This window comes from Simochromis diagramma, unplaced genomic scaffold (assembly GCF_900408965.1).
Source record: "Simochromis diagramma unplaced genomic scaffold, fSimDia1.1 OVJJ01000343.1, whole genome shotgun sequence".
Taxonomy (NCBI): Eukaryota; Metazoa; Chordata; class Actinopteri; order Cichliformes; family Cichlidae; genus Simochromis; species Simochromis diagramma.
This window is the reverse complement of record NW_024386831.1, coordinates 6,377,099-6,403,921: the sequence shown is the minus strand read 5'-3', so window position 1 is coordinate 6,403,921 and position 26,823 is coordinate 6,377,099. Positions and strand designations below refer to the sequence as shown.

Genomic DNA, 26,823 nt, shown 5'->3' with positions numbered 1-26,823 from the left:
GCTACCTTAGCAAATACTCCCAGCAACACTACACTAAGCCTCACTACATGTTTCATAAAAAAAAGTGCTGCAGTACTGCTCCCTTTGCTGAAGGTGACAAGTTTTGAGTAAAAAACAGCTCAGACCGGGTGCTGCTGACCGCATGGCTAACTGTGTGTGAGCTGCAGGAATGCTGCATGCTGCTGTATGAGTGAACCCATGCAGCAGCAGAAGCAGCAGCAGGAGAACAGAGGCTGCTGCTACTCACACTAATAATTTGTTGCTGGCTGTCAGCGTGCTCTCCTTTCATGCTCCTGTAATGCAAACCCAGAGGCAACAGAACGGCTACCCATCACCTTCACACAGCCCCGTGTGGGCATAGCAAGCTTCTGTCAGCGATCCATATGTTCCCTGCCTTCTGGACACTGGCGTACGGACCCCGGTGAACGCACCAGTGCCCATTATGCGGATAAGACTCTTAAAAAGACAAGCATTTCTTTAGGATTTGCAGGCTAATGGGCACTGATGAGAATACACATTTGAAGAAAACCACAGGGACCCAGTGCAGCGTTGCTGAGAAAGTGCTGAATGTGAGCTTTACGTTCACGTTGTTTTGGTGTTTTTCAGCTCCTGCCACAGTGTCAGGAATTCTGATGTTCGGAGACCAAATGAGCCACTGCCAAACACCAAACTTGGCCGCATTGTCTCACTGGCAAGAGGAGTACCTGCTTGAATGATGAGTGGCTATTTTGAAGCAAAGTATTTGAATACGCAGGTTGGATGAAATGGAATCGCTCTGCATGCCTTCCCGAATATGTTTGCTTTCCCCAGCAGGACTGGGTTAGTGCTGCAAAAACACATTTCACCCTAGACTTGCTGTAAGAATGGTGTGCAGGGACATCAACTGTTCTCCTGATAACTGTTGCAATTACACAGGGAGGGGAGGGGGGGTTCCTCATAGTGCGATTATATATTGTTTTCACATATTTTTGGTGAGCGGTTTGAAACGAACACATTTCTCGATGGAGTAGAACGCTCTAGACTTCCCCGGTACTGCTTATCAAGCAGCTTCTGGTAAGCTCTGCATCTTTTGTCCTGTGCACTTTTCCTGAAAAACACCAGGCATCCTGTTTTCTTCTGCCTCACTTAGTTATTGATTAAAGTAAACAGCAGCTAGTATTTCAGAGCGTTGCGTCAGCCTGTCAGTCTCGTCAGCCCGTCGGGCTCTTGTGCGACACTTTGCAGACTCAACACCTTTGTCTCGTTCCTGTTTTGACCAAATATGAGTAAAATTCTTCTTCTCGTTTTGAGTTTTAAGAGAAAGATATGATACTGAGCTGAGATTAAAGATGTGTTTGCCTCTGAGTGAGCAGAAGGATATGACTATCTGACTGTATTTACAGTACAGAAGTCCAAGTTCTGCAGGCCTGACATGGTGAAACTGTTTAAATCAAGCTCAAACAAATGCAACATTTATAGAAAAGTGCAGGAATTTCTCAGAACTGCAATCTGGAAAATGGAACTGAATGCAATAATTAAGCTGTACTGTAATTACAGCATTTATGCTTGCATGCAACAGCCTGTGTAATAACTTCTAAACAGAGTATCACTCGATACACATCATAAACTTGAGAATGACAATAGTTTGCATACAGAAAAATAATGTACATGCATTCACGTACAGCTTGTCGAGGCTTACTGCCCAGCCATTACTGACCACTGCATGTTTTTGTCTCCTGTGTTAAACACATTGAGTTTACATGTGAGGAAATGTGCTGCATAAATAAAATTGACGTTTCTATTGACACTCAAAGCCACACATATGATGTAACCACAGAGACAAAAGTTCACATTGTGTTGTTTTTACCTTTTCAGAAGTGAATTACGAGTACAAAACAGGTTTACAAACACATCTCCAACAAATGCTGGGGCGCTGTGTGAGATGTAAATAGCAGGAGAATGGAAACTCGATAATTTATTAAAAGTAGTACAAAGATAAGATGAAATGTTCAAACTGAGACTGTTTATTCTGGAAAATAAAAAGAGTTGTGAGTTCTGTCATTTTATTTTTCTTAGTGGTTTTTGTTTTGTTCACCGTGGCATCATTTCAGTATCAGACAGAGGCGCTGGCCAGCACAGAAACAGTCCACTGCTTCGGGGTCAACGGCTAAATTGATTTTAGCCTTTTAAAAGAAATCAATATAAAAATGCATTTAAAAACAAATCACGGTTTCTGTTTTGGGTTTGAAAAGTGTGATTTCTTTCTTACAATGTTTCCACAAATCAGTGAATGTTGCTAATTGTTGCCACGAGAGGAGCACAGTTAGACTGGAACAACTTTATTGAATGAGTGCTTTACTTAGTGAAACTTCAATCCAAGATGTTTTATATAATTCTTATTAAGCAGTAATAAGAAAGAGTTGTTTCGAAATTATTGTCACCACATTATTTATGGCTAACGTTGTAAAAATCTACCATCGTTTTCGAGACAGGTTGCCAAAAGCTTTACGTAAACTGGTCTCTTCTGCGGTGCAGTCGTCCTTATTTTAAAGCTATTTGACCAGCTGTCATGCACCCCGATGTTTCAGCAGTGTAGCAGGGCAGAAAATCGCTAATAATTCTGCTGTGGTCATGTGTGGATCTGTTGTTGGTTTGTGCGAATTCTGCAGTGACAGTAATGTCTGTGGATGTGTGGGTGATTGAAAGGCTTTGTAAAGCGCTTTGTCCTCTTCGGCTTGAAAATCACGAGCATGAGCACAGCCCGCGTACCATGCAGTCCATGTCAGTTTCACATCTTTGCTACAAAATAATGAGGCCACAGATGACCTTGCTGTTTCACGTTTCGCTGCAGCTGTCAGAAATGCATTTGTTCCCCGTCCAGTTCAAATTAGAATTGCAATCGATTTTTGACTTAATTGCACGCAAGGGGAGAGTTCAATCAATTAATCAGTCTGTGTAAAACATGCTTCTATACGATAATGTTTGCTAAGGGCTACTGTTCTGTGAGCTTACAGTAGAGAAGAGAAGGCACGAACTGGCTGGTATTAGTGCAAAGATCTTTGTTGCAGTGTTAGATAGTTGTGGTTTCTGTTATTAATTTGAATTACAAACTGAAACACTGGAGATGACAGGTTCAAGGGTATAAATTAATCTATGGTATGTTGCACAGATATAATGAAGGTTTAACAATGCAGTCTGGAAGTCTTTCTGCTCTTGTCACATCGTAGGACTTTTTGCTCGAGCTAAATTTAGGACCAGATATGGTTTCAAGTTTTTACATAATAATGCCAATGCGTAGGAAAAATTGTAGCATAAATACCAAAAGCCTTTTTGATGCATTGCTGGATTTGCTGACAATACCCCAAAACCCCCAGTTCATGTTCTGTCCTGCTGCTTTGTCACTACAAAGTGTTGGCTTTGCAGTTTTCCTTGATGTACAAGGCACGCCATGCAAAGTGCACTTTGCATAAAAAAGAAAAACAAACCCGCAGGTGTAGACGCTTTCACCCGTGTCACCTTGTAGTGTTATGTGCTTTCAGCATTTCTTCATCACTTGGGGAATATGGGTCATTGCATGGTCTCTTTTAGAACTCGTTCTCAGGACATGCCGACCCAACCACATTACAAATTAGACGTGCTTATAGTCGTTCCACGGGGAAAGTTCTCTGTCATGACAGAGAGAGGAAGGGAGGGGCAGAAACATGTTGAAAAGTAGAGATAATTGAGATGTTGATGATCTCACTTAATGTTGTACTCAATAAAAACAACATAACTAGTTAACAAATGAAGAAAGATGTGCCTTGCTGTCCACAAGACCGGTTAATTACACTGTAAAAAGGATGCAAATGCAAAGCTGCACAAGCCGCTCCTATCTGATGTTGGAATAATGTGCTGGGACAGGTTATGGATGCTGGGTGAGGGAGTGTGTATTTCCTTTTTTTTTTTTTACAGAGCAGAAATCTGCCTCCAGGCCATGTCCACACTAGTATGTTTTTTAAATGCATAACTTCTGCCATCCACACTACTCTGGCATTTTAGAACTCCAAAAGCTGGGTTTTGGAAATGCTGACCATTTTTTGAAAACTCCGGGGCTTTCTGGATTAATAGTCTCCAAATGTTTCCAGAGAAATGGAGACTTTTGGAAACAATGACACACCTACCAATGTTTCACTGATTGGGGCATAATCACTGGGATTTTACCTCGCTTGATTCGTCACACTCCTTTGAAATGTAATAGTCCCAGAAAAAAACAGGCATCAGCCCTGACTGTCAGACGTTAATTCAGTCTGAATACTGAATTCCTACCATTGCTCGCTGTGTACAGTTAACTTATGAATATTATTATTCAACTACTAACATTGATATGCAGTGAGAGTGTCGACTATAACAGTCACATTGGTATCTCCTACAGGCCTGCAGTCAGGTTGCCGTTGTGGCAGTCGTCAGTGTCGGTTAGCTGCTGGAGAGACTCGTATCTAACATCTTGAACTGTGGCTGGGAACAATACCATATTTTCTGCAGTATAAGGCGCACTTAAAATCCTTTAATTTTCTCAAAAATCGACAGTGTATACATTCTGGTTGTGCTTACTAACGTCGAACCGATTTTATGTGGTACACGGCGCTCAAAAATGTTGTAGTACGACTTTGGTAAGCTACGAAGCCGCACCGCTTCATGGATTGTCGGAGCATTACGGCTGCGGTAGTCCGGAGCCTCGCGGAGTAATCTGGGTCCAAAACTCCATCTGCTTCAGGTCCCAAAGTCAAATGAACACTGAGAGTTAAAAACAGTCTGAATTCTTTTATTTTAAATAAAATGATCAGTGTTGCTGCTTTACCAGGTGTAACAACTAAGTTTAACATCCAGGCATCCATGAAAACTATTCCCAACAACATGGGAATAGAGCAGCTGCGAGAGAATTCAACATTAATGAATCAATGCAAGAAGAATGGGTTGAGTAATGTTTGACTTATATGACTGTTTTGTTTCACTTAATGCGCCTTATAATCCGGTGTCTCCTATGGTCAGAAAAATACAGTAGTTGTTGCTTTGGGTTTTTGCAGACCTCTGGGTGCTCTAACCAGAACCCACTGCAGATAGAGAGGTGCAGAGGCTGCAGAGCACAACGGGGACTACTGTCACGACGGTGGAGCTGAAATCCATCCACACATTAAGACACTAGCTGGAGAGGCGACCGATTTTTCTCCTTTGCACGTTGTCTCAGAGAATGTGGTTTTATTTATTTAAGCAATAAAAATAAAGCACAGGTGCAACTCCTGTGGCATGCATGCTCACACATGCCCTCTTGCTTTCACATATACAGTGTAATTCTGTGTGAAACGTTGGGTTGTTTTCGATTTCAGTTCAACACTTTAAAAAAGTAAACGCATTGCCAACGATGCCAAAGACAGTTTTTTTCTCCATGCCTTAATCCACTGTGGACCTACATCAAATTACTAAACTAGGCCACGCAAACACAGAAGTTGTGCCAAAGTAATCTTAGACCTTTCCGTCAGAAACAGAAGCCTAAATGGAGGATTTGTTTGTGTCGGATTCTTTAGTCCATGGATGAGCGTGTACTGAGGGAAAAGACAACAAGCTGTCATCTTGGAGAATGACATGATATGGATACTTGGTAAGGGATTTTGCAAAGGAAGCAGCACGACCCTGGTTTGTATAGCCGAGACATAATGTGCTTGCCTGAAGTGTGCAACATCGATGCTGCTCCATCAGCCCTGTCACCAGATTGTGAAGAGAGAAAGTTACAGGTTATGGCCGTTGTTCATATAGCAAACATTAAGCAAGACACTTGTGTGTGCATGATGTACATTAGTCTCACGTTAGGGAAAACAGTAACCTTTAAAGGTGAGGCGTTGGGTATGTTGTGAGTGTGCACAGATGGCGACAGTTGAACACGAGGAGAGCCTGCACCTTTTCAAAGGTGTTTTATAACCTCTTTCTGCATTCGCTGGAGATGAGTTCTCAGTGAAAACAGAAGAAAGGGCTAATGCACATGCCAGACACGGTTATCACCAGAGCGTAAATGTGACATTACAGTCAATGCTGTACACACACATGCATGCTAGCAGTACAAAGGGCAGGACACGGAAGACCTCTGGGTCTGCGGCTCGTCATAGTTAACTGGATCACTCAGCTGCAGAAATGCTCCACAGGCTAGCCTTCAGAGTATTGACAGGTATTAGGTTCACTAGTCTCTTTTTGTTTTGACTATGTGTGTGAAAAATTGTTTAGCCAGTTTCTTCTCCACTCCTAAAGAAGGAGGGAATTGTCAGGTCAAGCTAAAAAAAAAAATCTAATTTATAGGTTGATGTGTTGCTATTAGTGGTCGTAGTATGACAGAGAGTGTGTGCAGAGATTTTTTATCCATCCTTTTTCAGAGTGGTGTTCCTGCAGGATTACCATTGTTGGCTTAAAGCTGTGCAGCACTGTGCCAGATTTCCTGCATGGGGCCATTTTAGATGAGTGATAGATAGTTATATAGCTGATCTGTGGGAAATGTTACTTTTTTTAAGCTGGTGTGTAGCAGAGATATAAACGTTTGTTTCCACCAATAGGAACCCCATATTTAGGTCTATTAAGCCAGCCCGACAAAAGTTTCCCTGTTTAAACACAGAGCGAGAAATCAGCTCGTTTGATAAAACAAAAACAGTGCATTTGGATATCTTTTACATTTTTGCACAATTATTAGGCTACAAGTTTCTAAATGATGCAAAAGTCTGTAATTTGGATCTTTCAGGTTAGCATGAGAATTTACATTTTGTGTCCTTTATGAAAAGACTCAACACAGCTGTCAACCATCTGGATTATAGCACACAGCATTAGGCAATGATTTTAGCATCACACACCAGGAAAGTAGTGGAGTAGTTGGAACATTTGCATGATCCCAGATTAAAATAAACAGACTCGATTCATTTTGAAGAACTGGTGTAAAATCACAGATGCAGGGGTGGGGTTTCCTGTCCTTTCGACTAACAGAGTATGAACGTGAGTTACGACCCAATGCAGTCACCGAATCTGACTTTTTATGGAAGCCTGGACTCAAGCACTGATAAAACCAATTAACAAAAATATAAAACTTTCATTGTCCTTGAAATTCGCTACTGTGACGCATTGTGGGATTTTAATGCCAGTGTAGTGTCCTGTGCTTGCATACTCTATTGTTCCCTTAGAAATAAAATATTCCTCACATCATACTGTTGTGTATGCATTAATAATATTAATAATGATAGTGATAATAAAAACATCTGCAATATTTTATTTTATTACATAATAATTTTCACTATCTCAGTCAGCAGAAGCTGCACCTGCAGGTCGTTGCAGGCAGTTTGAGAAAAAACATTCTTCTCCCGTTAGCTTCTCCTTATTTGTCAAAGTCAGGAAAGCTGTAAACCATCAGGTGATGTTTTTCACATTTAGAAGAATTATTTAGTAGTTTTGCAATTTATCTTAAGGTTGTGCGTCCGTTTGAAAGTTTTAATTCATCAACAGGAGAACACATGAATAAATAAAGTGCATGATACTGTAGGGGGCCTGCTGTAGTTCTCATTTATGGTCGCACTCATTCAGAGGTGCATCAACTTTGCGATGTAGCGGCAACTTATTTCATTACCTCTGTGATTGTTAATTAGGTACTTATACTTGACAATATTATGTTAGTTATTCATAAATATTTGTCTACAGTATCAAATTATTAAGGGTTTATTTTGTTACAAAGAAGCTTCATGTCCACAATCATTTGTTTAGCTTAGCAGCCTGACTCATTAATCTGGCTAATGTATTTAAGTGTTTCCAGCATCACTCGGAGCATAAAGAGAAAACAAAGCTGCTGTTATTTTTAGTCATTACCAACAACAGCACCTCAGTAATTTGATGAATTAACGTAAAAACCTATACGGGCTCACATGTGTGAAAAGCTGCAGCGATCAGTCGGTCCTGATAAATGGTGCGTTCCTGTTTTCCCAGTTTGAGCCTCTCAGATGATTCTCACATACACGCAGGTTTCATCAAATTTATTAGAACATCTGTTCTAAAAACAAGAGGGCACAAATATTTAAGTCTGTCAAACTTGTTTAAAACTAAAAATGAACTTTATTCACTCTGAAGAGTTAATCCAGGCTAACTTTCAGCCACTAAAATAATTTCATGTTCAGGAATGCAAGTAAATAATTTTTTAATCAAAAACGAATAACATGCTGTACTGTTTTGTTTTGTTTTTTTCAGGTTTTTTTGGTAAACAGTACATTTTAAAATTCAGGGATAAAAACAAGAATTATATTTTAACATTAAAAATACAGTTTTGATTAAAGAGCTTGTGCACACTGGTTGAGTAACCATTACAGAAATATAAACAGCTGTGAATTTAGGGCAGCTGTGGCATAAACCTTGCACTGGGTGGTGGTCTGATAAATTTGCTCAGCACTGTATATCACAGTTAACTAAAAACTGTCACTGAGGCATCGATTGGCATTATTTTGTGTCTTTGTGTATTTTATATTTGGAAGAATTTTCAAATTTGTTAAGTCTCCTTATTCAGCCACCAAAGTGAGATTTAAATGTATTGAAATTCTAATTGTATTTCATATCTGTATCTGTAGGTAGTTTATATATATATATATTCCTTTTGTGTGTATTTATTTTTAATATTTTCAATATTTATGTAGAGATGTGTATATATGTAATATATACTATACTATAATATATGCTTTTTATGCACCTTGACAACTTAAATGTTCCTTATTTGTGTACCAACCAAAAGAAAATTAAATCTGTTTCTCGTGCTATTCAAAACTGTAAGTTGCAGGATAAGAACGAGTGTGGACACATTCCACATTTAAAGTAGCAAACACAATACTTCTGCAGTATTCAAGTAGTAGTCGTACTACTAGGTGGCCTGGTGGCTCAGAATGAATCTGTTAGAGGGTTTAATCACTAAAAATGTGTAGAATTGTTTATTTTTGTCTGCTGTCCTTTGACTTTATGTGCCGGATAAGAATATAAGTTATATGTGTTAAAACCAAATGGCATGTATCAGTTTTAACAAGTATTTTACATTTTTACTTCTAAGCCTCGTCACCTAACCCAGTTAAAACATATTATTTTAAAGGCTTTCCCAGATTCTCACACTCTGGATGGAAGTGAAGTGGACCCCCCCCCCTGTGTGAACCTTTATCACATTCAGATCTCCAGAGTACTGGAAAAAAACAAAACAAAAACATGTTGCCTCACAGTGAGCTGCCAGGATAAGTGCAGTGTTATATGTGTTTTTCCTGCACCGTGTTGGGCAGGCTTTGTGAGCACATACACGAGAACAGACATTCGCACGTAGGTTCACGTCATGTGGATCACCCCAGAAAACACGGATTGGGTCATAATGTGGCTCTACGTGTATTCACTCTGGACTATTCTAAGACTATTAATAATGCATGCACATGGAATAGCTGTGAAAACACATATTTTTTCTTTCTAGTTTTATAAGTACTACTCTTCTGCTTGGACACAATCAGAGTAAATCCGCTGCCCACGGACAATGAATTCTTTAAGTGAGTCTGCAGCTGGATAAGTGAATGAATGAAGTACCCTCTCTTCCCTGTGCCTGTCCTTTTCATATTCATCAACCTTCTCCTTTTCCTTCTTCTCCGTATTCTTTGGAGCTCTGCAGAGCCCTTGGTGATATGTCTATATATAGAAAAAAGGAGGAGCTTTATTATGAAAAATAGAGTGCCTTTAGTGCGCCGTCCCGGGGACGTCACTGGAGCTCTCCATTTTTTAAAGGGTTAATGATGCGCACATACAGGCAGTGGAGTGTTTTGTCTGTGCCGGACTGACTCAGGGTGACGAGGTCGAACTTTGGCAGACAGACTTCCTCAATTAACCACAACACCTTCTGGCTAAATGCCCTTTGTGAAAGGACAGTCTTTCTAGCACCTCCCTTGTGTTTTTGCATGGCTATGAAGTTTAAGAAGTGGGCAAAAGGTGAACGATTGAGGGTGGAAATATGTTGTCAGTCTATTGGACCCCTGTTTTGGACATCCATGGGAGAATTCCAGAAGATGTCATTTATCAAGTAACCAATTAAACTCTATACTGAACATTTAAATATTTTTAAGTTGTTAAAAAAAATCAAACAACTGCTTCTGGCTGTTTGATTGAGCTCTAAAATGTGCCTAACTGTATGACTGCCACTGTCATATATGATAAGAATGCATCACTCGCTGTCAGGCATAGGGATGATAAAGCAGGGGGGTTGTTTTTGAATAGTTTTGAATAGTCAAGTAGTTCCCAGTGAACGCTGAATTAATTGCCAGCTCTTGTGTTTATCATTATCGCAGTAAATATGTAGGTCAGTGTACTTATTTACTTTATTTTCATGATATGATTTAGCTTGCCATTTGTTTAAGTCCCGGCTGGCTTTTCAAATCTACTTAAGGATAAGTCACCTCACTCTTTTACTGGGGATTGTGCCTCTGTGTTAGCCTGAAATAACTGCCCGGGGCAGTAATCCAGATCGCTGCCCAGTGGTGCTTGCCTAGAACGACTCTGGTAACAATCATTTCTAATACAGAAATGTAACTAATTAGCCCGATGTGATAATGATTACTCTGTGGCAACAGCACCAGTTCATCCAATAAATCATCTGTTTTTTCTCATGGAAGCTTTGGCATTTGTTGATAATCTAAAGAAAGTTTTTTAGTAGGTCTGTCATACCTGCTTACGCTTTCTAAACTTTGATTGGACGGCAGTTTTAGTTAGCAAACAGTCCATTGGTGGCATTTCTTAAAATCTGCAAGCGATGTTGATCAGTGGATGAAAATGTCGGTGTCGTTCACTGGTCAGCTGTTTGTAGAGGTGATAGAGATGCTACACTGGAGCATAACACGGTTCAGAGAAAAAGGAGTTGGGGGGGGGGGGGGGGGGGGGTGCTGGGAGCAGAGCATAGCAGGTGCTGCCAGTCCATGGGGGCATATTTGTGTACTCTGCTCACTCAGTGGGAACATTTTAATTTGATCCCTTTGTTTCTATAAAACAGGTCAGGATTTGTTCTGGCCCTGGGCAATTTGTGTCAGCGCTTGTAAAGAAACTGTTGTACTGATGCAGGAGTGGTGCGTTGTCAGAATCAGTCATCAAGCTGTGCCTGGTGTATTTGGTTAGGAGGTGCTGCTGTAAGAGTTCGCTTTGAATTCATTTGCAGCACATCGCATTCTTTAGGGCAGTGGAAACACTCAAGAAGTAACACCGTGCCGCATTAGGGGAAAAAACACAAAGGCCTTGCTGTGGGCTCCGTGATATTAATCTAATGCACATTCTTTCATTCTGAGGGTAATAATGACAGGTCTTTCAGTTGGTGGAAGTCTGTTCAGCACGCAGCCTGTGCTTGCCACAGATAACGACAGCATTGTTTTTTTCACAGTGGAAAATCTGTGCACGTCACAGTGGAATGTTCTCCATTCTGACTTTACGTGCCTAAAGTTGCAACTCAGTTTCTCTCCTAAGCCAAATTCATTCCTCAGTAGCACTTTTTGGAGAAATAGATAGAAATTAAAGTTTGTGTGTAAGTAAATTAGAGCAGATGGATCGAATAATCTGCACAGTCATGTCTCGATTTCCTTTAAAAAATATTTGTGAATCTTTGGGCTACGCAGACTGATCCTTTCTGTCCCCGTCTGTGGCACTTATAGTGAGAGGTTTCCCTCTAATTAATAGTCCAGTGAGTGCGAATCGTTAGACGAGAACTGTGACTCATGGCTGATTTTAAAATCTTTACAACCATCACATCCTGTACCGATGACAGATTTTAGTTTTTCTTTTGGAGAAGTCTAAGAAAATATTAAGGCAGCTCTTTCTCGCAGCTTTTGCTGCTCTAACATTTTAATGTCACCTTAGAAAAATTACGTTTCCTTTTTAAATAGCAGTTTTTCTTATTTTCAGACTTTCCATAACTTTCTGTGAATAATCAATACAGTGTGGAAGATTAATTGGCTAAACCGACACTTTTCTAAGTGGAATTCTTACTTCTCCTATAATTTAACTGAAAATTCAGAGATTTTGTTCCTGTTCTTTACTTTTTTGTTCATGTGCGCGCTTCCTGTGTAAAATCTCCACAATCTTTGTGAGTCTTTGTTTTCATGCTTTGTCAGTTTTGGTTCAGGCTCGCTGTGACTGTGAGACCACCCTTCTGCCTCACTGTCTCTCATTCAGTTTGGTGTAGAAGTTGAAAAAGCAGCACTCCTGCTGCTCCTCAGTTTCACACTTGAAACATTCCCAGTATCCATGTGTAGCTGGTTGTTGAGTGTTTTGGTATAACGTATGATAGATTTCGTACCTGGGCACACACGCTATACGTGAGCCGTCACAGAGCTGGTTTTGGTTGCTTTAACTTGAAATGTTTAACTGAGCTTCAGTAATGAAGCTTTTTCTAAAGGGAGATGTCTAAAAGACAACTGCTGTAGTTCACAGTCCTCCAGCTCTCTTCCCAAGGATGCTTAAAAATGCAGCTGAGGAGTGAGGCTTGGGGATGTGGGGACCTGAGACTGACTGACTGTCACTCACAGTTTGAAAGGCATGAAAGGCAAGGCAGCATTGTTGGTGTCAGAGTTGTGATCGCTCTGAGGGAAAGGCGAAGAGTCCTCTTAGGGTCATTAAAGGCTCTCTGACAGGGAAATCTTCTGCAGTGCTTCCCACAGAACTAGATTTTCTTTGTATGGGCAATATAAACAAAACCTGTATATACTTTGTGACAATAAAAAACATTGTAATCATGCTGTGGATATACTCCAACTACTCCATCCAGGAATACAGCTGATGATGGAAGTCCTTGCTGCGCACTGCTGCGACGGTGTGCTCGGTGTAGCGACACGTGAAGAAGTTCTCCATCTGCTGCAGGTTCTGTCAGAAGTGAAATGCAAAAGACAAAATGCCTTCTGAAGAGACAGCTGGCTGATATCGAGGAAAGCCACAAGAGAAAGCTTCCAAACCCACCGTTACAGAAACGACCAGAGGTGTGTTCATTACTACGTTTATCCTTAAATGTGCTGTTCTGGTGGACGAATAAAAGAATAATCTTCAAACAAGGTGTAAAAATCGTGTTCGCTGTTAGTAGGATGGTAACTCACTTGTGACTAGACAACATCAGTGGTTGCACGTTGACTGCACTGCAACCGATTGCAAGTAGTTGATCACTTTTGACTGCAAGACAATTGCACAGGTTGCCCAGAGTTTGTGCGTGCATGCTGGAGATACAACCGGCCTCCGAACGGTCCAACTGTGACTGACTCCAACCGTTGTTTTCCCGAACGTGACTGTGGCATAAATAAAGACTATGTGTTGATGGCTTGCGAGCAGCGCTACAGTTTGCCTGTCTGAATGTTTTAAGCTTGCCTGTTCAGTGAGGTATCCGTACAGTCTGTCAACTCTGTATGTATTATTAAGCTTTGAATGTCGCACAAATTTATGGTAACCTCGTGTGTTTATGACCAACTTTGGTTTGCTGCTGGCACTTATCAGTCCCGCTAATACTTAGCTGCATGCCTGTGCTAAGCAGAGCCACAAACTGTGCTCACAGTTATTGTTTTGACAGACTTGAACCAAACAGTGAATTTTCTGGAGGGGAAAAACACATTTTTCCATATAACATGATTTTTTTTCATGTTATATGGACATACCGACTTTAACATGATAGTACTGTTTCAGTTAGGGTTTGCAGTCGTGTGTCAGTACTGAATTCACACCCAGTCGTGATGAAAGGTAAAAGTTACTACAGTGTAAGACCAGGGTGCCCTTGCAGTTGAGTAGTTTTGGGTGAAGGCCTGCTATGCTGTCACTTTAGCTCTGGCCCTCGTCCTTTGGCTCCTTATCTGGCAAGTGTCAGTAGGAAATTCATCACTGGCAGCTGATGAGATGCTTTTACACTTTGTATTTCATTGTGGTGCTGGTTTATGGGAGCTGATAATTACAAATACAACATGGGTATTAATTATGAATCATTAGTGTTTTATTTTTTAGTTCAGGGGCTCCTCTTGTGTCACTTTGAATTTTTCTTTCTGTCAGTTTTTCATTTGCTTGCTTTCCTAAACCCTCTATGGGCCGCTGCATGCACCGCAGCAGACACACACACACACACACACACACACATTTTTATTCCCAGGGTTGAGAAGTTCTCTCTCAAGGCAACATGCTTCCTCGTTCAGACCGAGTGGTGATGAAAGATGTGCCTAAATTAGGATGTCTTGCTTTAGCAGTGCAGGTGTAAGTTTTTAGCACCTCTCCCAAATCTTACACGTTTCAATCGTGCACTGAGTGCGGCTGAACTTTTCATTATCAGGTTTTTTTTTTCTTGCAGAAAGAGTCTCGCACTTCCATCAACACCTTTATATTGCAGTATGTGATTAAACCTCCCAGCACGTCCTTTGAGGACATTTTTTGTAGATTTTGTTTTTCATAAGTGAAAATCTTTTCAAGAGTCCTCAAGAGGGTTCGTGGGTATTAAATTAAACTCACCAAGTTAGAATATGGAGTCAATGGTGTACTCATTAATGTCATGCGGTGGTAAGAAATGCTTGACAGCCATTGGATGCCTAATAAATTTCTCTTTAATGCTAAAGTGGCTCTTGAAACAGATTCCCAAAGGACATGCTTGTGGGGGAAAAATCAACTTTCTTTTGCTTTTTTTAATTTTAATTTAGATAAACCTGGACTCATTCTAAAAAAAAACCCATTCTCCTATTATCACCTGCTTCTAAGGCCTCCATGTCTATCAGTGCAGTTGCAGACAAAGTGAATGTATAAGGATGACTGCCATTTGAGTCAAAGCTGTGTTGTAACCCAACCTGATGACCTAAATGAACAGACTGGAGAGCTTTCAGGCAGTGACAGTGACCTGCACGCATGCCTAAGAAGTGCTGCCTTTAAATGGCAGTGTAAATGGTGGTGAAAGTCTGGGAACAACACTTTCAGTAAGGCTGGTTTGTTTGGGATTAGTGGGCCAGATGGCTGCTTCTCTGCGCACGTCCATTTAAATGTGTGCAGTTGCTTGATTTGTTTGTCTGAAGACACTTACAATGAGTACAGTAGTAAAATAAACAAAGCATTACTCAAGTGAGCAATGGTCAAAGCCACAGCGGGCGATTGCGGTTACAAATATTACTGTGCTGCTTAAAGAGCTTTGTGAGACATAACAAAAGCGGGAGCGGTGAAAAGAATTAGAGCTAGAGAGTGCATAGCCTTCAAACATGGCATGATTACACAAAGACCTCTCTAATGAGAGATCCACGCTTCAGAGGGAAGTGCTTCGTTTTAAGGAAAAGGAATGCTTGCTTTTTTTGGGCATCTCTGCTTTTGTGTTGAATCGAGCAGCTTTTGTTGCAGCTTGTTTCCTTTCTTTGGGCATGACGGAGGTCTTTGTTTGGATTTGATGACCGGTCGTCTAACCATTCGCGCTAATGTGACTTTGTCTTTACAGCTTCAAGAAATACAGGATTATTTTAAGTTTTGAATTTAACCCATTGTTCAAGTCATTACAGATTCCAATTTTCAATTTCCTGAGAAAGTTGTGCAGTTTTCTAGACGCCTCTATGAAATATTAATTAGAATCCAGTCGTAAAGTCTGACGGCACTAGCCGTGTCTGGGCCTAAACTGCGCTGCAGGTCCATATATCAAACGATCACTATGGCATTACTGAGAGTTGAAAAACTGTTTAAAGTCTTTCATCTTTAATAAAATGATCAGCGTTCTGCTCTACCAGGTGCAACAATTGAGTTTAACATCCAGGCATCCATGAAAACGGAATTTATGACATTTAACGGAGTTAGAAGTTAGCAGGGAGTTAGCTCGCTAGCTTCTATCTAAATACAATATAGCATGTCCTGACTGCGGGGTTTTGGAAACAAATTAAAACGTACAGCTCTGTTATCACTTCCAGCATAAATGAAGACAGAAAACTAAACAGCAGTGACGTTTGTAGGGTTACTGAAGTTTGGCTAGCTGGTATATAATGATGTGCTACGTGACTGCTAGCGACACAGCTATGTTAGCATAATATAAACAAGCTAACTTTTTTTCCACTCGATAAAAGTTAACGTGAGTGTTCTCGGTGGTCAGGAACAAATGTAATCGCATGGCAGGATGCTGTAAAAGGACCAAACTTCAGCCAGGAGAACAACTGAGATAATCCATCCACAATACGAGGTTAGTCATTCATGTACTGCTGCATGGGCTGGGCTGTAGTTACATCCTAAGGTTTTAAAAACTGAGCTTAAATAAATGATTAGTAGTAATAAAAGCCGAGGGAGGTCAACAGTGATCACTGACTGTTTTAGGAGCTTTTTGAGATCAAATAGAAGAAAATACAAAACATTAAACATGTTAACAACACAAAAGCCATATTAAACGCAGACTACTTTAGGCCCGGAAGTAGGATTCGTCACGTCATCGCTTAACGACCGGATAGTGTTTCAATGGGAGATTTCAGCTGTGTACACAGTACATTCAGATGACAAAGGAAAGAATCAAATCTTTGTGTGTGGTACAGTTTTTGAGGTTTTTGAGTGTTAGCTGAAAGGAGAAGCAGCATTTGTAATACGTGACTTCATAAAGAGACTTTTTAACCCTAAAAGCATCATTCAGTCCACCTCGACTTATTTCGTAACTTTGGCTGTAACACCTGTAGGTGGCAGCACTGCTAAGAATGATCAGCGTCACGCGCCATTTTTGAATAAACGGAAAAAGTAGAACCGACCCTGAAATATTTGGTTAATGTGGGGTTTTTTGAACCCCCATCAGTTCATTCTAATCTTTGTTTCCAAAAAAAGAAAATATAATAATTTAAATTATTAGGCATCAACTGCCAAAATTGAATGCTTTAGATGTCTCTCACATCTCGCACGTTTGTGAAAATGTTCAAATATTACTGGAGCAATTTGGTCTACAATTCCCAGAGAGAGCTCATGTTATAGTCTTTAAGTTGGTATTGACAAATTAATGAAAGATGGGCGACCTTCTTTTTACCCTTAATTCTTATACCGACTCCTCACGTGCTCATTTGCATCAGTAGAAGTTGCTATTGTGAACTCTCTAACAGAATTTCTGACCTAATGGTAACATCACGTTAGGTAAGACCTCTTAATCATCGAAAGCATGCCACATTAAGACGGGCTGCCTCATTCACCAGCTCATACAAAGGAAGGGTTTCTATCCCACAGAGGAGCTTTGCATCCTCACGATTTCCAGACTGCAGAGCAGAGTGCTGCAGACTCCAGTGGAATGTGTCAGCAGGCAGGCAGCGCTAGTGGTTTTTGGAAGGAAGATGTAGCAGTCCTATTACTCACCTCTGTAGCAGGGATAGTGCTGTTTTGTGCCTCCCAGGGGTTCGGTTCAATCATCGGTGCACACTTTATTACCTTGTTCTGTGAAGGTGTGCGTGTGCATTTGCTGCAGAGCCCTTTGCTCTTAACTTCTGTATTGTACAGATCTTTTTTTTTTTTTATTCCCAGAGGGGTTTGTGCTGTTTAATATATAGTCTTTGTATCAACCTCTAAAAATTGCCTCTGTGTGTTTGAAATAAATATGTGCTCTTCCCACGGGTTGCGTATGCATATCAGGCTCGATTCTTCTCCTCTTCTTCTTCTCGGGCACCAGTGCTGCGGTGATTATGCTGCTGCACTTTCTCGCTGCGTCGGCCACAGATGTTGTCATGACCCCGGTGGATGAAACAGGTTTTCCCTTAATTATTTGAGCAACATCTGGGTACAAGGCAGAGAGGCAGCAGAGAAGGACGTTTGTCCTGGAGGGCGGTCGTCCGTAATCGAACCGTAAATAAGACGTGGCTCAGGGGATGTGGGAAGCTTGTGCAAGCAGGCGTGGGTTTGTATGTGGGCGAGAGGCCATTTCAATAGAGTGCTCAGCAGGGCAGGGGGAGGGGAAGAGGTGGAATCTGCCATATGGATGAGAGAAAAAGACAAAGGGAAAAATAGACGGGAGAAGAGGAGGAAGGAGGAAAGGAGGGAGACTCAGCGGCCTACGTCAACTCACTTAATGCTTCCTGCTGGCCCCGGGGATGCTGACAGCACAGTTTTGTTGATTCATCCCCCTTCTCCAACTAGTTATCCTGTCTTTCACAGTCAGTCTCTATTCCTGTTGCCCTTGCACTGCTCTGTTTGTAACGCTCCAATCTGTCTCCTCGTCCTCTAGTGTGACCTTGCGAAACTGGAGCCTTCACTGTCATATCATCAGGTCTGCTGATGCATATGCCTTACGCCACAGAGCGTCTTTGTCTTTACAGTCAAAACTGTGCGCGTTATGTAATGCTCCCCGCAGGGTAGGAGGTGAAGGGTAAAGGCAGTGTGCCACAGGGATGGGTTACAAAAAGTTGATGGATGGATGTGATTGCTGTAAGTAGGAAGTGTCCTTTCTTGCAGGGTGTGCTCCCACATTTAACACTGGACCTGCCTGGATTAATATATTCAAAAACTGCCACGGGCCCACTTGACACCTATGGACCTTGGTAGGACTGCAGTCAACTCGCTCGACTGTTCAACAAATGGATCTGACTGGGACTAGATGTGCCCGCTGTTGTGCAACTGTTATCAAACCAAACATGTTGAAATGCAGGATTGTTCAAAAGCACAACTTATTCCTTTATATTTTGCTTCCAATTAACAAGACTTTCCTCAAATTTTTTTCCATACTCTCTGAAAGTTTCAAAAACAAAGTTTGTTTTTAGTTGAAAAACTGCAAAAAATGCCAAAGAGAACAGGCATGAAATTGTATTTTTGCACCAAAAAGATTCTTCGAAAAGAGCCATTAGCCGAAAACTTTACACACCATGCAGAGATAAGCCATGAGTCCAAAAACAACAAGACTGCCTGTAGCAGATAAACAGTATCTAAAAGTCATATCCTTAAGAAATAGAAACAAATCTAAATTCTATCATAAACCTGACACAGGACCTGAGACAAGCATCTGGACTTTCAGCTGATTCGATCGATTCGAAATGGTCTCAGTAGAAAGGTGGCTGTCGAGAAGCCATTCTTGCCTCTAAGAAAAGGCTCAAATATGTCAAATTACACAAGCACTAGACTGAAAGTGAGTGGCAACAAGTGTGATGGAGTGAAGAAGCCAAATTTAACATTTCTGATTCAAACCCTTGTCCAATTTTTCTTATATGTGAAGGGGGACAGGAGAGTGGTACAACAGTGAATGGTGGTGGAGAAACATGGTGGAGGCTCTCTCTGCATTGTTGAAGATCTTGTCAAATTTGAAATTATGAATGCAGAAGTGCTGCCAGAATTATATCCACCGTGCAGTACCATCTGGAAAGCATCTGATTGGCAGCAGCTTAAAAGTTTGAGCATAACAATCATCACAAAGACGCTGCCAGTGCAGTAAAACCTGGATTAAAAAAAACAAACCAACGCTGGACCTCACCTTTAGCGAGGCAGAGTAGGATCATCTTGATAGACAACAGAACAAAAGGCAACAACATCCAAAGAAGAGCTTTGGAATGTCCTTCAAGAAGCCCGGAGAACGATTCCTGAAGACTTCTTAAAGAAATTCCAAGAAAGCTGCCTCGCTCGAGTTCAGGCTGTGTTGAAGAATAATAGTGGTCACAGCAATTATTAACTTTGAAAGTCATTAGAATTGTACACATAAATCACGTGTTCAGACTTCAGCTTTTGTTGACTCGATAAATAATTTCATCTTCAAACTGAAAGAAAGTAGAAACAAACTTAACTCTATGCTTGTTTAATCTGCCTTCGTTCAAAGTAGGAAATGATAAAGCCGGCATAGATGCAGATACCTGGAAAGGTGACATCATATTGGCCACAGTGGTGAGATTAGCAGGAAGTGGAAGCTGCATGTTTTATGAAAGCCCCCGATTTTAAATTCATCTTTAAATTCAGCTGAAGGCCTCTTGCATGTTAAAGTCTGTAAAAAATTGGAGACTTTTGGTGATTATCAAGCGTTGTTGCTGGAGCAGCATCTTTCAGGGCTTTTTAAAACGGCACATTATGGCTCCAGCTACACGTACGCCAAAGCTGGCTTTGGTACTCAGTAATTGGAAAAATCAACTTTGATGTTTGTTACTGATTAGGCAGTAAAAAGAGTTAACACCGGACACCGCCGGTGCTCCAGTGTGGAGAACAGTGTGTGGCAAAGGACACTGAGCAGTCTCCTTTTAGTTTGTGGAAAATACTGAACAATGTGGCAATAATGTTGAGATTGTTCTGTTGGGAAATCCATACAAAAAGTTAATGTATTAAAGGTTTCAGCCCATCAGCCCATACGTTAGGGAAAGGAGTTGCTATGATGCTCCCAGAAAATTCTCAACATCTGTCGTAGGCAGTGGCAAGAACAATAAAGACAATGATATTTTCAGCTTGTCTGTGGTTGTCCTAAGCTTCTGGTGACTTTTCTCCAGCTCTTACAGCGGGCTGCCATCATTTCTGTCTAGTTGCTCCTTTTCTCAGCTTCAGTCTTTAAGAGAAACATAACCCTGTTAAATTACCATCATCTAGTTTAATTTTGCAGACGGGCAGCATTAATGACATTTGCTGCCTTGCTCCAGCACTGACGTTATCATTTTATTATTAGTTGATGGAAAAAGTTGATGGATTCCCCAGGTTTGATTATGTCAGATGTGCTGCCTGATGCAACCGTCCTAATCATCCAGGCTAGAGACCGACACCAGCACAAAAGTACACTAGCTTGTGACCGCCAGAGGCCCTGTTTATGATAACTGTTCAATACTTGAGTGTTGTTGAAATGGGCGCTTCACCGACCTCTCGAAATTCTGAATAAAGTGTTTTTTTGTTCAGCGTTGTGAATATCAACTAATTCAGCTTTTAGTGAGGGGAGGGGCTGCGTGCTACCTGTCTGTAGGTGCTATGTGACGTTGTGTGTCACCCTGAGAAATAAGCAGATTATTCGACTGTGTTAGGTGAAGGTTTAGTTTACGAGATGTAAAGCATCTCATTTCGACAGGTTTACATTCTCGATACTCTGACTGGTCAGTACCTTGCTCTTCTCAGAATTAGAAATTTGATCTGCTGAGGAAGCAGAGCATATAGCCCTGTTCAGTGGCTTCAGTTCCTCCCAGCCTGAATGTCCTGAGTTGACTGGGCAGATGCCAGGTAATCCCCTCTGAATTTTGGAACCAGTCTGAAGCTGACATCCAGCTCGCAGGCGGCTCGTAGAGTCGAGAGCTGCTCTTATTTACAGTGAGAGTGGTTGAGGAATGTTTTGTCACGAGATGTTAAAGTAGCAAGGAAAGATAAAATGGAAAACTATTTTTAATTCATTTAGAAATGTCTGCACTTATTGAAGGCTTAGACGAATAGACGCCATTTTGCTTCAGTGTATTGATTCGGCGTGTCATCGTGCCGATTGTTTTGAGCAATGTTTTGTTCATTTAAGACTAAAACTTGAAATTGTCCTCTTGGCTTGCCCGTGGCCTATTTCAGTTAGTCTTCAGATTTAAAGCTTAAAAAATATAAGTTTTATGAGTGAAAAGTCCAAATCCGTTCAGCTCTATTCTGCCCACAAGTCAAAGCTGATCTCCGTAGCTCAGAGATTAGATTAAATTGATATGAGTTAAGATGGGATTATGCTCCTTTGCACATCCGGATACAAACATCTGTACACTCTATGGACAAGTAGATGTTGTCATTGCCCATTTTTCTAGATATTTGAGGTCTGCTTAAAGGATGGACGCCTTGTTGGTGCTCTCGTAGCCTCATGTCTGTGCTGCACACATCGTTGTGTTTGCTCTCTGATGCTGAAACTTGGACCCTTGTGAATGTTAGATAACACACAGAACATAACACCGTTTCTGCAAAGCCATCAAAACCAAACTGTCTGATCTTCTTACAGCTTTTATGTACTTATGTCTCTGGAAAATATTTAATGAAGCGTAGCAGCCTGTTGGGCGATTGTTGATGATTTACGGAGAGGCTTAAAGTAATTTATAAAACTTTGAACATTTAAAGCCAAACATTCACTTTGTTGGTGTTTGTGCATGAGGAGAGATCTATTTTCTGTTATTCAATGGCCATCATTTGCTCATTTCACTACATTTCTGCAGTTTGGTTCTGTGAGATTAAGAGAAATCTGAAAAAATGGATGGATATGAATATGTATTTATAACACCATTTACTTCACTGCTTCTAAATAAAAACAGTCAAGAGAAAAGTCAGTGAGAGAGCAAAAATGTGAGCCATTATCAAATGTGTTTTGTAGCTGTCAGTCACGGCTGATGGGAGGCTGTCTTTCCTGTGCAGTAATCCGGGGAATTCCCTAGAAATTCCTCTCGTATTTAGATTGCTGAGATATTTTAGCTACTGCATCTATAATAGCATATCACTGCGTTCCTATTAAATGTTAACTAGAAACATTTCCGGTTGTGCATGATGATATATTCTTTTTTTTTAACCCAACAAGCCCAAGCACACATCTTCTCCACCCACAAAATCAGACATTACTGCAGAATTTCTTAACATTTATTAGGTTCGGTGCTGACTCGGTGTACCGTGTACAATCACATGAAAAAAGCACATCACTCTTGAGGCCTCAGATCTGTAAGTGTGCATCTGCAAGTTATTTTAACTGTGTTTTTAGGTGCAGTCGATCCGAAGCCATTTTCAGTCCTTTTGACCTTGTCTTCATTGCTCAACTTGAACCAAGTGAGGAGTTAGAGACCTTTTTATGTGCACGATGACTCCTAATATAGATGACAAGGGCATGTCTTTCTAGCTTAACCTGTGCCCGCAGCAGGCCTTAATCATCTTGTGCTTCCCATCTCCTCCATGTGTTTCTGCTTCAGTAGTTCAACATCGTGACTTCATGCAATTGTGGAAGACAGACTTTGCTGGTCAATGCCAAGCACACATTTGTAATGAAGATACTTTTCTCGTCATGTCGAGTATTTTCTTTAAAAAAAAGAAGTTGCTTTAAGAAACATTATGACCCACATTGGTGTATTTAGCTGTTTGAGAATTTAATCTATGGGAACTTTAAATTGAAGATGAGCAGACGATCAAGTACAAAACATTACATATTAACACAGCCAATAGTTACTAAGAGTTAAGTCTGAGATTAAGCCTGCAATAAAAACCAGGATTTTTATTTTCAACATGACTTAAAGTGCTAATTGTACCATACTTACTAACAATACAACGAATGACAACAACAAGTGGTCATGTGGGAACAAGCCTGCTGAAGGTATATCACATACTACTCAGTATAATGAGACAAATAGAGAAAAGAAAATGATTGAAAGAAAACAAAGAAGTTGATGTGTTTAGGAATTAGCTAGTTATTACTTACTATGTGTTTAACATGCTGTATTTACAGTCAAAGGAAAGAAATTAAATCTAAGGTTTTAACATCATCTTGTTAGATCATAAACAGCAACACACGTGATACACTGTGTCAGTATTTATTTAAGAAAGACGAAGCCAGTTTATGAAAAACTAAGTGCATCCTTACTGCTTCCAGAGGGGTTAAGAGTGTAAGTAGCAGCCAGGTGCTGCTAGTCAAATGCATGTAATTGCCTGATCATCTACACATGTGACCACCTCTATAAAAGCACATTTTGGTCTCTGGAGCATAATTCACAGCATCACCTTTGGCAACAACCAACCACCTCATACCAACTGTGAAGCACAGCGGTGGAGAGATTATGCTTTAGGCTTGTTTTACAGCCACAGGATCTCGGGCCCTTTGCGATTATTGAATGGACCATGAACTCCTCTGTATACCAAAATATTCTAGAGTCAAATGTGAGGCTGTCTAGTTGGTCCAAAAAGGGTCACGCAGCAGGAAAAGATCACCAGCAAACCGACAGCAGAATGGCTGCGTTGGAAACTTCCAGTTATCATCAGCTGATTACTTCAACTAACTGCTGCTGAAGGTGTTTCTCCAAGCTATTAACATGCAGGCAGAGTGCTGCAGTGAAAAACTTCATATTCCCTTCTCAGCTTATAGCAGGCTCAGAGAAACAGATTCTACACAGTACATCATTTTATTTTAGTTTATTTTTAAGTGCACCCAGTGCCTTCACAGTAACATACCATGAAACTGTGGAAATTAACAAATGTGTGTTGTTCTAAGACAAGGTCAACACAGGTTTTGGTCACGTAACACAACCTTCGCCATGTCTACATAGGTGTAGTCTGCTTGAAATATTCCTCTCAGTGTTGCAGGCTGAGGCCTGATTCATGCGCACAGTGAACGACTCCTATGATATTAATTTTCTCTCCATTTGTTTACAGTCTACGGACAGCTAACAGGAGCAGAGACAATGATGACAGCTTTTATGATTTATGAGCCTGATGTTTGATTGCTGTGTTGCTGAGATAAATGGGATTGTGGTTAGTCAGCCAATGAGCTGTGCCTGCGCTTCTCCACTCTGCCACCGCTGTCAGGCACAAACCTTTCAGTGGAGTCATCATAAACTTCAAGACAAAAGCTTTTGATTGATTGCTCAGCGACAGTTATATGTCCTTAGTCATCAGTGAGCTGGTTACTCCCTATAAATTGATTACATGCATGCCAGCCGATGAATCAGAGAGTTGTGGCCTAGCATCTCTGGTCAGGAGAGAGCCATTTTTGTGTCCTTGAAGCATCTTTTACAGGAAGCTCAGTGTCACTAGACTGGCAGTGTTACCACTGGTAGGACACGAGCAGCCTTTTTTGCTCCCTGGATGTGGCACATGATGCCAGGGGAGTTTTGACTTTTGCCTGAATCAGTCAACGTGTCTGGAAATTTGTTCCATTTCACCCTTGGTTTGATTTATTTTTGCACGGGGAAAAAATGAAGCAAAACGGATGATCACTAAAATCAGGCTGAGGACTTGTAGAGCTGATTGGTTGGCTGTACCTGTGGTGGGACTGAGACTGCAAAACACATGAGGAAGATCCACTCGTATATGAAGAACACCTGTTTTATTTTAAGTCCAGGTCAGGCCATAAATCACTCGGCAAGCTGCTGGCAGCTACTGATGCTGCTCATCTGGATCCCAGTATACAAGTGGCATACAGAATGGGCTGTCTTTGAACCCCCATTTATGCATCTGTTTGTTATAGTTTAACACATTAACAACATGCAGTGTGTTAAATTAGCTTTTCGTAGTTTATCATTAAATCCTCCACCCTTCAGACCTTATGTACTGCATCTAACACAAATTAAAAGCACGATAAAAAAAACTGCGTCATTGTTTCATTATGTAGCCAAAGAATAGTATTTTACTAAAATCAAGTTCTTGTTGAAAAATGTATCTATTTATTTATTTATTTGTGCCAGAGCAACCAATCTAAAAAGTCCAGGACAATATTTATGTACCACTGATTGTGCTTCATTCTTAGTGAGAAGTGATGGATAATTATACATTTAGGCCTTGTAGCGTGCTTTTTGGGCTGCGCGGGTGATGCATCTGCTGATAGACTAGCTCAGAACATTTTTAATGTCAGATTTTTCATAAATGTTCTAAAACACGGCTGATTGACCGATCGACCGAACAGAAAGACTGATGTTAATTCAATTAATTTATTTTATGTTATTTATACAGCACCAAATCACAGCAAGAGTCGCCTCAAGGCGCTTTATATTGTAAGGTAGACCCTACAATAATACACACAGAGAAAAACCCAACATTCATATGACCCCCTATGAGCAAGCACTTTGGTGACAGTGGGAAGGAAAAACTCCCTTTTAACAGGAACAAAACCTCCGGCAGAACCAGGCTCAGGGAGGGGCGGGGCCATCTGCTGCGACTGGTTGGGGTGAGAGAAGGAAGACAGGATAAAGACATGCTGTGGAAGAGAGACAGAGATTAATAACAAGTATGATTTAATACAGTAAGGTCTATTAACACATAGTGAGTGAGAAAGGTGGCTGAAGAAGAAATACCCAGTGCATTAAGGGAATCCCCCCAGCAACACGGTGAGGGTTCATGTTATGAAGCGCAGATGCATTGGAAAATCTTACAAATGTTTTAAATGTGTCCCAGGAGTAAGTTTATTTCGAGTAGTCAAGAAGGTGGTCAAAGTACAGTAACTGGAATAAAAATTTTCTGTGATCAAAACTCATAAAACAGCAGCTCTTCTGTAAAGTTTCTGCCTTTGCCTACTTAGAAAATGGTGCCCTGCTCTGCAGGTGTTTGAAAGTGTCATGAAGTGGACAAAATAAAGATTCAAATGCTAATAATTTTTTTTAGCTTTTAGCGGCTCTGTGGTATGGCGGTTTACACATTTGCTTTTACCTGAAAGGTCCTTGAGGGTTGCATTAATAAGGGTTCTCAAGCATACACGGTCAACACCGAGTGTAAATAAGGGAGCAGCTGAAAGAAGCTGTATCTGTTGATGTTTTTGGAGTAAATGTTTTAATATTCTGCTGTTATTTAGATCTTATTTAATCAGTTTTAAATTTTAGGCTAAGTTCAGTCTGGTGTGTGTCTTTGGATTAGAAAGACTAACTTGGCCTGTCAGGTAATGTCTCAGGGTAGAAAGGACAGGAAGCCAAATGTGGCTTTATTTCATTTACCCAAACAGAGCTTATAGACTCATCTCATGCAGATCTGCGGTTTGATCGAAACAGTTTCAGCTTGACGATATCCTTAAAGACCATATTATTGATGTTCTTTTAATGAATATACGAACAGAAGTGCTGCTTTGAGGTACAAATCAAAGTTCTCTACGTGACCGTCTCCTAGCCGAGGGTGTACAGTGTGTTTCACTAATTGATATTAATTGACTTAATTATCATGCATGTGTTTGCACTCAAGGCACTACACATTGGTGGAGTGTACTTCCAGATGAATGGTTGTCCCTGTCAC

The 26,823-nt window shown here is 40.8% G+C and overlaps 1 protein-coding gene across 5 annotated transcripts in view; it reads left to right on the top strand.

Moving 5' to 3' along the window:
- Positions 1-26,823, top strand: part of adarb1b (adenosine deaminase RNA specific B1b) — a 122,057-nt gene that overhangs the window by 4,889 nt on the left and 90,345 nt on the right. Inside the window, exon 2 of one of the 5 annotated variants that reach the window (XM_040027691.1) lies at positions 12,788-12,995. The exons of the other annotated variants lie outside the window; for them this stretch is intronic. The gene's annotated coding sequence lies outside the window, so the exon portion shown is untranslated. The remainder of the gene's footprint in view (positions 1-12,787; positions 12,996-26,823) is intronic. 5 annotated transcript variants of the gene reach the window in all.